Below are 10,318 nucleotides of genomic sequence, written 5' to 3'. Positions count from 1 at the left end.
CCTTGGGTCCCACCCTGAATATAGCATCCCATGTGCTAGGTGTTACTTTCGGCCCACGGCCGCCCCGGCCTACGCCGTTCTCGGCACTTGCCGTTCATTTCATCATAATCACACATATAGTACATTCAAAATAATCATTCACGCATCATGATTCATTTAAGGTTAAACATTTGCACACAACACAATCTGGGGCCATGCCCTGCAATCATCTCATCATGCAACATGCAATATAGGGCCATGCCCGGCAATCACACTATGGGCCCATGCCCTATCCTACGGGTGTTATAGTTTTCTTACCTTAGTTCCAAATGCTTTAAATAGAAAATGACGGCCCCCGAGCACGATCCACTTCCCGAGCACTAGCTTAACACCTAGTCACAACCAAGATAATGGATACCAATAAGATTAATCTCAAATGAGTTTCTAAACCAAGTTCTAGTACTCGGAACGTTGAAATTCACCAAACATTGTAAAAGACTCAACCCCGAGCACCCTAGGTTAAATTCCCAAGCCCAAATTCTCAAAATCCCAAAATTCCTTAAGCGCCGCGGCATGGCCCAACCATGCCGCGGCATGGCCCCCAAACAGAGCCACAAAATGCCCAGAAACAGGTAAGGGCCGCGGCCCTACATGGACCATGCCGCGGCCCGCCCTCCATCCTCAGCACAACTTAGCCTTCAAGGGCCGCGGCCCTCCAAGAACCATGCCGCGGCCCGACCCTTCGAACCCAGAAAAACCCACCATTTTCAAGTTTAAAACCTCACCTTAAGCCATCCCAAAGCTCCCAAATCAAAACCAATTAATAATCACAACATTAGGATGGTTTAAACAACACAATTCCACCAAAAATCCAACCTAACACTCACCAAGATCCCAATTCCAAATTTCTGAAATTTCAAACCTAAAACTCAAAACCAACCATGGAAATTCTCAATTTCAACCATCAAACTTTAATTTAAACCGTACCTCAGTTGTAGAATCATTTCCCAAAGGATCCCATGACCTATCTTCAAAGTTTCAAGCCACAAACTCCACCTTGAACATCAAAATCCATAAACATTCACAACCCAACAAAATCTCAGAAATTTAACTTGAGAAAAAGAATTAATTGCTTACCTTTACCCTGATTTGTTCTTGATTAACTCATGAGCTAAACCTCCAAATCCCACCATCAATTTTCAGGAATTCAAGCTTGATTTCTCCTAAGATTTCTGTGGATTCATGAAAGAAAGAGGAAAGAAAGAAGAAGAAGAGAGAGGGTGGAGGCTGGGTCGGTTTCTCTAAGTCTCCAAATGGTTTATTTGTTTTGTTTTTATAACTTAAGCTGGTTACCTCAAGGTTCGGGGTACCAAAATATCCCCGAGGCAAAAATGGTAAAATCCCCCAGTATTCCCGCCTAGACATCCTAACCTCAAATATATCTCCAATTATTTATTTTCATAACCCAACATCAAAATACTCCTTGACTCGCTCAAAGTCAAACATAATGCCCCGTTGTGACTTTTCCCCGCTATCCAGCTCTAGGATCGCCTCGTGCCGAAAGTTACACATCACGGATATACCCACATACCACTGTGGTCTCAAAAATCATCACATATTAATACAGTTATGCCCAACATGGCCAAAATTACAATTATGCCCTTCTAACACAATCCGGGCCTACATGCATACTAATATACATAGTCATGCATCTCAAATAATCAAATAGTCACATAACACGCTTTAAATCATAACCATGCATTTAACTCATAAAATCACACATAAATCCCAACATGCCCTCCTGGCACACTAATCAAGGCCCTTAAGCCTTATTAGCGATTTTGGGTCGTTACACAGCCTCAGTAAAATAGACACAACTTTAAGTTGTAAATATCCCATGTACACAAAGTTTGTACCGTTAGAAATCTAATTAAATTATCTACAATTTCTTTTAAATAGTATTTTCCCTAAAACGTAACAAATAAGGGTCAAATGCGAGTCCCAAGTGGCACGACCCTAGAACAACAAAAATTAGACTTTTCCTTATTAGTTTGGTGTGCCAATGAAGGAAAGAGAGAAGTTAGTGGGCTTTCAATTGTCAAAAGAATTTGACTGGTTCAGTATAATTATTAATTGATTTTATTTTTGATTTAGGAAAAATAAAGGAAAATGATATTTACCTTTTCCTTAGCTAGGTTTTGGTGATTGGGGCATTTAAATAGAATATAAGAAAGAGCTTAAAGGCTCATTTGGGTCTTCCAACTATATAGACAGAAAGGGCATGGGCTATTGGGAGAGGAGACAAAGAAGAAGAGAAGGAGAAGAGAAAGAAAAAGAAAAGGCGGAGAGAAAGAAGAGGCCAAGGTTAGGAATCCTAAGTTATGGGTTAAGTTACATAGAATTACATTTTTTTCCCTCTACATCTTAATTATAAGCAAGGCAAATGATGTTGATGATGCGTTTGGATTTTGTTGCAAGAACTTAGAGGATTAGAGGGTAGGGTTCGAAATCCCTAGGACAAGTATTTGGGTTCATAGCGATCTTGTTAGTTTCTACCTCTTCTTGAATCTAAATTTTTTTTTTCTTTTCGTTTGTGTGGTGTATTCAAAAATCCCTATGTGATTTTATCATGGTGGTGGCCATTGTTTGGGTCTTTGAGTGCTAGCAAGAGAGGTAATGAAAACCTTGCCTTATGGTGGTTGTTCTTGTCACTTTGGTTCTTGTTGTTTAGTTTTCATGAGGATATTGACTTTGAATGTTAGAATGAGATTTTATTTTGAAATTGTGGTTTATGGCATTATTCTATTGTTGTGGCTATGAGGAATACTTGTATTGTTTTGATATGTTTTGGTTAGAGATATGTTAGGTTTTAAATTGAAAAATAGAAACAAGAATGTGAATGATGTATGTTTCGGCCTTGTATTATGTTTTACGGTATGTGTTATTTTCTTTCATATTCTTGTAAGCATGCCAAAAAGGCTTGAGTTGTGTGACTATGAGTATTTCGGCCTAGGGGTCCTTTTTGCATGTTTGGGTTATTTTTTTATGTTATTAAATTACATGTTGTCATTGGTGATTATAGGAGCATGCTAGGTTTTGTTTGGGTTCGGAAACAACAAGAGATAGAAACATGTTGTATGTTTCGACCTAGTGCTTTAATAAAAGGGTTATGAACTATGTTTGGTTTTTCTTAACCTTATTATGCAATTTTGGGGTAATGAACATGTTGTTAATTGGAGTAATTCATGTTATTAGGTTGTATAGGATTCAACATGAGCATGCATTATGGTGTAAGTTTGTTTTTGATGATTGTTTTGCATGCTTAAATGTATTCTTGAATTGTTGAAGTGTAGAAACATATTAGGTTATGTGTAGCATGATTAAAGGTGCAATTTTTATAGTTATTAGCTTGCTGTTTTTTATTTGGTGTTGTTGATAATAAATATTTTTAGAATGCACATATGATGCCTCAATATGGTGTTTGCTATTATATGAACAAAATGACATTTTTATTTCACATGTTAATGGTGTTTTATCAAATTAAATACATGCAATCTTTTATATATTTTATGAAAGAAAATATAGTTTTAATTTAAGTATGTAATTTTAATTAAATAAAATAGTTGCCGAAATTTTCGGTTGATAGTAAGAAAAGTCTTTTAAATGAGATAAATAAAACAAGTGCATCAAATAAACTAAATTATAAGTATGTATATGATAAATGTGATATTTTTATGATTTAAATATGCATTTTGACACTTAATTATATATGCAGTTTTTTTTTTTAATTTTGTGAAAACAATATGGTTTAAATTTTATTTTGTGATTTTTAAAAAAATAATTAGCTTGCTAGAATTTTGGGTTATTAAGAAAAAAGGTCATTTAACTTAAGAAAAGTAACTCATACACTCCAATAAATTAAGTCTTAAATTATATATATGAAAATGTAATTTTCCACACTTTATTTATGTATCTTCACAGTTGTCACTATGCAGTTTTTATTTAGTTATTATAAGTAATAACTACAATTTCGTCACAACCTTTTAAATGCTATTAAATAATAAATGGTATTCTTATTTCATGAGAAATTAGAAAAGAATAAAGGAATCATCTTATAAAGTAAATATGTTGTGTTAAAGTTTTGCATGACAATTTTGTGGTTAAAGAAATAATTAAATGGTAAATAAGAGTATGCTTGCTAAATATTTTGAAAAGGCAAAAAATCGACATATAGAAATTATCGTTTTAAAACCTTAAATTTTAAGAACACTCCCACGTATGTATGTTACATGAAAATGTATTTTACGTCCAAATATATGCATATTGTTCAAACACACGACTTTTACTTTGTAACCATGAAGGGTTAATAGGTAGAATTAACATTATTCTTTTATGATTTTATGTGAAAATGTGTATGTTTAAAATTATTGGGCAACTTGTACCACGTTTGCATGACCCATGCACACGTGGGGTATATATGTTGACCATGAGTATTTTTATGTGATTCTAAGAGACGGCATTTGGTTATGATATAGCCTTATTGTGAAGTTTTTCTCAATTTTGTTTGGCTCAGACCTAAGGTAAGGAAGTTAGATATAATTTCTATGTTTAGTGTAGTGTCCCAAATTTGCTAATAAGGCTTAGGGCCTTAATTAACGTGCCTGGAGGGCAATAAGTGATTTATTATGTTAATATATAAATTTGATGAGTATGTGATTATAAATGCATGTTTACGTGAATTAAATATGCATGTGGGCCCCATTTGGTTGTGAGGGACATATTTGAAATTTTAGCCCATTGAGGGCATAAATGCAATATTTTTTTTATATTGTGATTGATACTACGATTAAGTGGTGATATATTTGTGATGCACGATCCGAGACGGTCCTATGGAGCAGTTTACCTAGAAAGTCACAACAGGGTCAAATACTTGGTTCGGGAGGAGCCTAGGGGTGTTTTGGGTATATAATATGATTTTGGGATTTATGGAGTAATGGGTAGTAATTTAGTAATGATTTGAGTATATCGGGATTAACGGGGATTTGTAGGTTTACTCGAGGAGTTAGCGGGATATGTCAAATAACTAAATTACCCTTGGTGGTATTTGAGGACTTAGAGTGATTTGAGGGGCAATCTTGACTTTTGGCAATTGGATATATTCAGGTGGGAGCTGGGGATACTAGAAACACTTAGACAAAGCAGAGGAAAGAAAAAGAACATAAATTTCTCTCAGCTCTCTCTCTCTTCCATTCGGTTCCTCTCTCCTTCTCCATAGTGCTTGATTGTGAAAGATCTAAGGCCAGAAATTCAAGGGATTCTAGGCTGGAATTTGGGAGACTTAGCTAGGTGCAAGGGTAAGTATTTAATTCAGTTCTTTGTGGAATTATGCCAGGAAGTGTTGTGGTTTGAGAATTGAATTGTGTTTTGCTTTGTGGATTCTTGGGATGAAGTTTTGGCAAGGTTAAGCATAGGAATTTTTTGATTTGAGCTTGGAATTGGATTTGAAAGCAGCTTAGAGACGAACTCCTACCTGAGGAAAGAATTTCATTGATTTCTAAAGTGAATATTCTGGTGTGCTTTAACTTTCTGTGGAGTTTTAAACCACTAGGTGATTTTGAGTTTGGATGAGTGTTTGAGTGTGTTTATGGTGTTTATGAGTTGCTATACTGTTTATTTGAAGTTTTAGGTCGAATTGGAACTTAGGTGTACTTTGGTATTAATTTGGATAAGTTTTGGCTCGAGAAAATGGTAGGAAAAACCCAGTATTCTGGGTTTGCGTATGAGTGCTGCGGCTCTTTTCTTCCGTGCCGTGGCGCTGGGTTGAATTAGGAGAGGGGAGCCCTATTGGGCGTCGCGGCCCCTATACGGATGTACCGCGACGCTAGGCCATTTTCGGATGTGGGATTTTGTGTTTTTAGGGTTTTGGCCCAAGGGGCTCAGGGGACGTTTTCGCCACCTTGTGTGGGGAAATGAGAGGTCCCGAGAGCATGCGATTGGTTCCGGGGTACAATTATGAATTGGTTAGTAACGAGAGCGTTACTTGTGTCTTGTAACTAGGTTTTTGTTAGGAGTATGTCCTTAAAGCATGTAAAAGACATTTATTATTTTAATGAATAAATAAATACAATGGTCTATTATTGTTATATTTAGATTATTAAATTATTGTTTGAATAATTTTGTAAATATCAGAAAAATTCCATATTCATTATTGAGGATGTGATCTTGTATTAGTACGAGAGAACTAAGATCACTTGAATGAATAAAAATAGTCAACAACTACAAATTGAAGTTATGGAATTCTTTAATTGGGGTTGTAAGTATGGTTTGCTGAGTATCATGTTGATACAAATAATCTAGATTCATATTATTGATGTGGTAAGACATCTCGGTAAATGTGCTTTATATAATATAAATATATATGACATGGACCGGTGTGAATAAAATTCTTTATCCAAAAACAATTTAATAAGAAAGATTTGTAATTCATATCATAATTGATGATCATTTATAGATCAACCTAAATCTTGAGTGTTCATGAACTCCTGTTCATGTTTATTAAATCTTTTTATTCACTCGTTAAGGTCTCTTCATAGAATGAGGCTAATGACTTTTGTTTTGGAGATTTAATATCATGGATGGCTGGGAACATGTATCAACAATACAGAATCTAATCTTTCCTAACGGATCGTATATTAGTTCCCTTAAAGGTTAATTCTGGAACTGAATGATTTTGAGCTCAAATCTATAATTATATTATAGATTAATTATTCACTAGTGAATTAATGGTACTTAAGGAATAAGAAGTAAATTAGAAAGGTAAAATGGTAATTCTTCCATTCTAATTTATGAACTAATTAATTAGAGGGTTATACTATTGTAAGATGGTTATATCAATGGACAACTTAAAATAAGATTTCTGTAAAAGTATATCTATAACACAAAGAGTTCAATTCTGAATTTATAGTGGAGAAATATCATAATTAATAAATTAATTATTATAATTAAAGAGTTTAATTATTTAGTTTTAATTTATTGGAGTTTAATGTTATAGGTCCATGGTCCCTGAAATGGCTCAAACAAACACTGACAAAGATAAATACAAAAATGGGCAAAATGACTTATTTGATAAGTAAAAACATATTTTTCTATGCACTAAACATAATTATTGTATAATTATGTGTAATTAATTAATTGAGAATTAATTAATTATTTGATTTAACAAAAATATAATTAATTTTGAATTAATTTATTTTTATGATTTTTGGTATTTAAATAATAATAAAAATTGGGAAAAATCACATGCCTTCCTTGGCATGTGGTACACGTGTAGCACAGTGCACAGTCACTGTGTTACACGCATAAGAAGCTTCTAGAAGTTTCTTTGTTCCACAATTTTAGTTATTTAAATATTAAATAAATAATGAGATATTGTAATGTGATTAAAATATTAATATTTAAACAAAATATGATAACTGATTAGTTTTTTAGATTGTTTTAAATAACTAATATTTTTTTTAATATATTGGATATATTAAATATAGGAGATCAGCTTTTTAGAGCGATACTTTTCAGTGATAGAAAATATATCGTGAAATCTCCCTAAGAGAAATAGAACAGTGATACAAGCATCTGTCACTATTCTTCGCAAACTTAGGTCTAAACTTTATCAGATCTCATGTATTGAGAACATCTGATAAATAGATCTTTTCTATTGTTTTGTATAACGAGCTCACACTCATTCTTTGTGTGTTGAGAACATTTGGGAAGATCTTGGTGTGAGATCTCAAGGATTTTTGCCGTACAAAAAGATAGTAGCAAGGAAGGACTTGAGGTAATTTTCTATTCATCTCTTTGATTCAATATATATATATATATATGTATGTGAAGAAGTAGTTCTAGAAATCTTGTTGGGTTAAATTACAATTTTGATTGTAGTTCTACTACGTATAATCTCTGATTTGATCTATTAAAACCAACAAATGGTACTAGAGCCATTTTCACACACACACACACACATATATATATATATATATTGAATATGTGTGGGTTTAATTTATGCATTTATTTATTTATGATGAATGATTGGATGGCTTAATATGATCGAATGCATGGGAATGTTGAATCGTTAATTGTATGGTATTTTTGGGCTAGGATTTGTTTATGATTAGATCATTGTGTAAGCTATTAAAGGGCATAGGATTTATGTAATTTTATTTGGTTTTTGACACCAAAAAATTGTAATTCCAATCACACAAAGTCAAAACGGAGCCCGGGATTTAGAATTCAGCCACCGTTCCTCCGAGACCACCCTCCGAGCCGCTGCTGGGGACGTCGTATAGACGTCCGTACGGATCTGTACAGTGGGCCCCCCACAGCAATTTTGATGCCACGTGTCCCTGTCTTGCTGGTCCAGAATTTTTTTTACTTTTATGAAATTAATCTGTTATTTTTTTTTAATTTTTAAAATGTTAAATATCTTATTTGTTAGAAATTTGATATTTAAATAATGAGATAATTTTATTATCCTAACAAACCTTTTTTGAATATCTTATTTAAAAATTTAATTTTAAAATAACAAATTTTAATTAAATTCATTTATGTTTTTTTAATTAAAAGTTGTTTTAATTAGAAGGAAAATAAAATAATGATTATTTAAAAGTTTTGTTTTAATTAATCAAGATAATTAGATAATTGTTTTCTTATTATTATTTGGGACCAACGACACATATCCTGCCTAAAGTAAAGAAGCCCGATGGAGATCAAAGCATTTTTTTTATTTTATTTTAATTTTATAAAGAGGTTGTAAAATTAGAAATACCCAAAAGCACCCGGTTCAACATTTATTGTTTATTTATTCATTTATTTAAATAATTATTTTCATGTGATTGATAACTGTTCATGTATTTTGTGCCATACATAAAAAACTTACAGTCATTATCATGCATCTCATTGGTAGAAACATGAGTATTAGGATTGTCCTATATGTTTATATGATTTGTTTTGCGAAACCAATTGCATATAAATTACTTAGTTTTATTCTTTGAAAACTTGGTAAAATATCACACCGTTTCAAGTCTTTAATGACTGAATTTCTTTAAACCAACTTTATTTTAAAATTATTTTTTAGTAAAGTTTAGATGAACATAATTGGTAATTTAAAATTGGATATGGACCTAGAAACTCGCTTTCTTACCAATTTTAATAATGTTCATAAAGTTTAAAGAATCTATAATTAATTTGGAATTAATTAGGTTAAAAATACATATTTCAAAATAGTGAATGGGAGAGGGTTGATAACTCAACATAACCCGTGGTCTCCATTATTAATTTAACACCGTGAGATATGAATAGTGCCTCGCGACGACTTTGTTTTCGTCCCCCTAAGGAAGGTGTTTAGACATGTCAATAACAAGGTTATATTTCTTACAAAGATAGGAACTAATAATGTATTTTAGGTTTGACCGGCCCTAAGGCGACATGTCCTAAGTTAAGTCATGAACTCCGAAATAATGGGTTACACTCACAAAGTTATTATTAAACTTTTGCAGTGGATAATCATAACTTGACCAAACTAAGTGGTACTTTAATGTTTAAAAGAGAAAATAATGAGTTATTTTATGTTTTAAATAATAAAGATAAGAACGTCTTATAAATTCTCTAAGATTAATTTGACCGACCCTAAGGCGGCACTTTAATTATTAGAAAGTTTTATCGTGGAAATTAAACTTTATTTTATGTGTTTTAATTGTACTCATGCATCACGTTTAATTTTTTAAACTTTGATATTTATTTTTCTAAATATTATAATAATACTTGTATTTTTTTGTTCAGAATATTTCTATCTCTAGTAATCCAATCACTGCTTTAATCGCACAAGAAAAATTAACTGGTGATAACTTCATAAAATGGAAATCAAATATGAATCTGTTGTTGGTTAGTGAAAACCACAAGTTTGTCCTAAATGAGGAATGTCGTGAAGAACCTGGCGCCACTGCCACGAAACATGTTCGGGACAAATTTGATGCATGGATTCAATCCAATAACAAAGCTAAGTGCTATATGCTTGTAAGCATGAGCGATGTCTTACGAACAAAGCATGAATCCATGGAAACTGCTTTTGAGATACTAGAATCTCTTAAGGAAATGTTTGGGCGCCCATTTGATCAAAGTCGTCATGAGGCTACTAGAACCTACATGAATGCTAAGATGTAGAAAGGTCAATCTGTGCATGAGCATGTCTTGAACATGATCAGTGTACTCCATGAAGCTGAGACGCACGGAGCAGTCATGGATGAAAAGACACAAGTACGCATTATACTTGAGTCTTTAACTCATGCTT

This window comes from Humulus lupulus, chromosome 4 (assembly GCF_963169125.1).
Source record: "Humulus lupulus chromosome 4, drHumLupu1.1, whole genome shotgun sequence".
NCBI lineage: Eukaryota > Viridiplantae > Streptophyta > Magnoliopsida > Rosales > Cannabaceae > Humulus > Humulus lupulus.
This window is presented reverse-complemented; position numbering follows the sequence as displayed.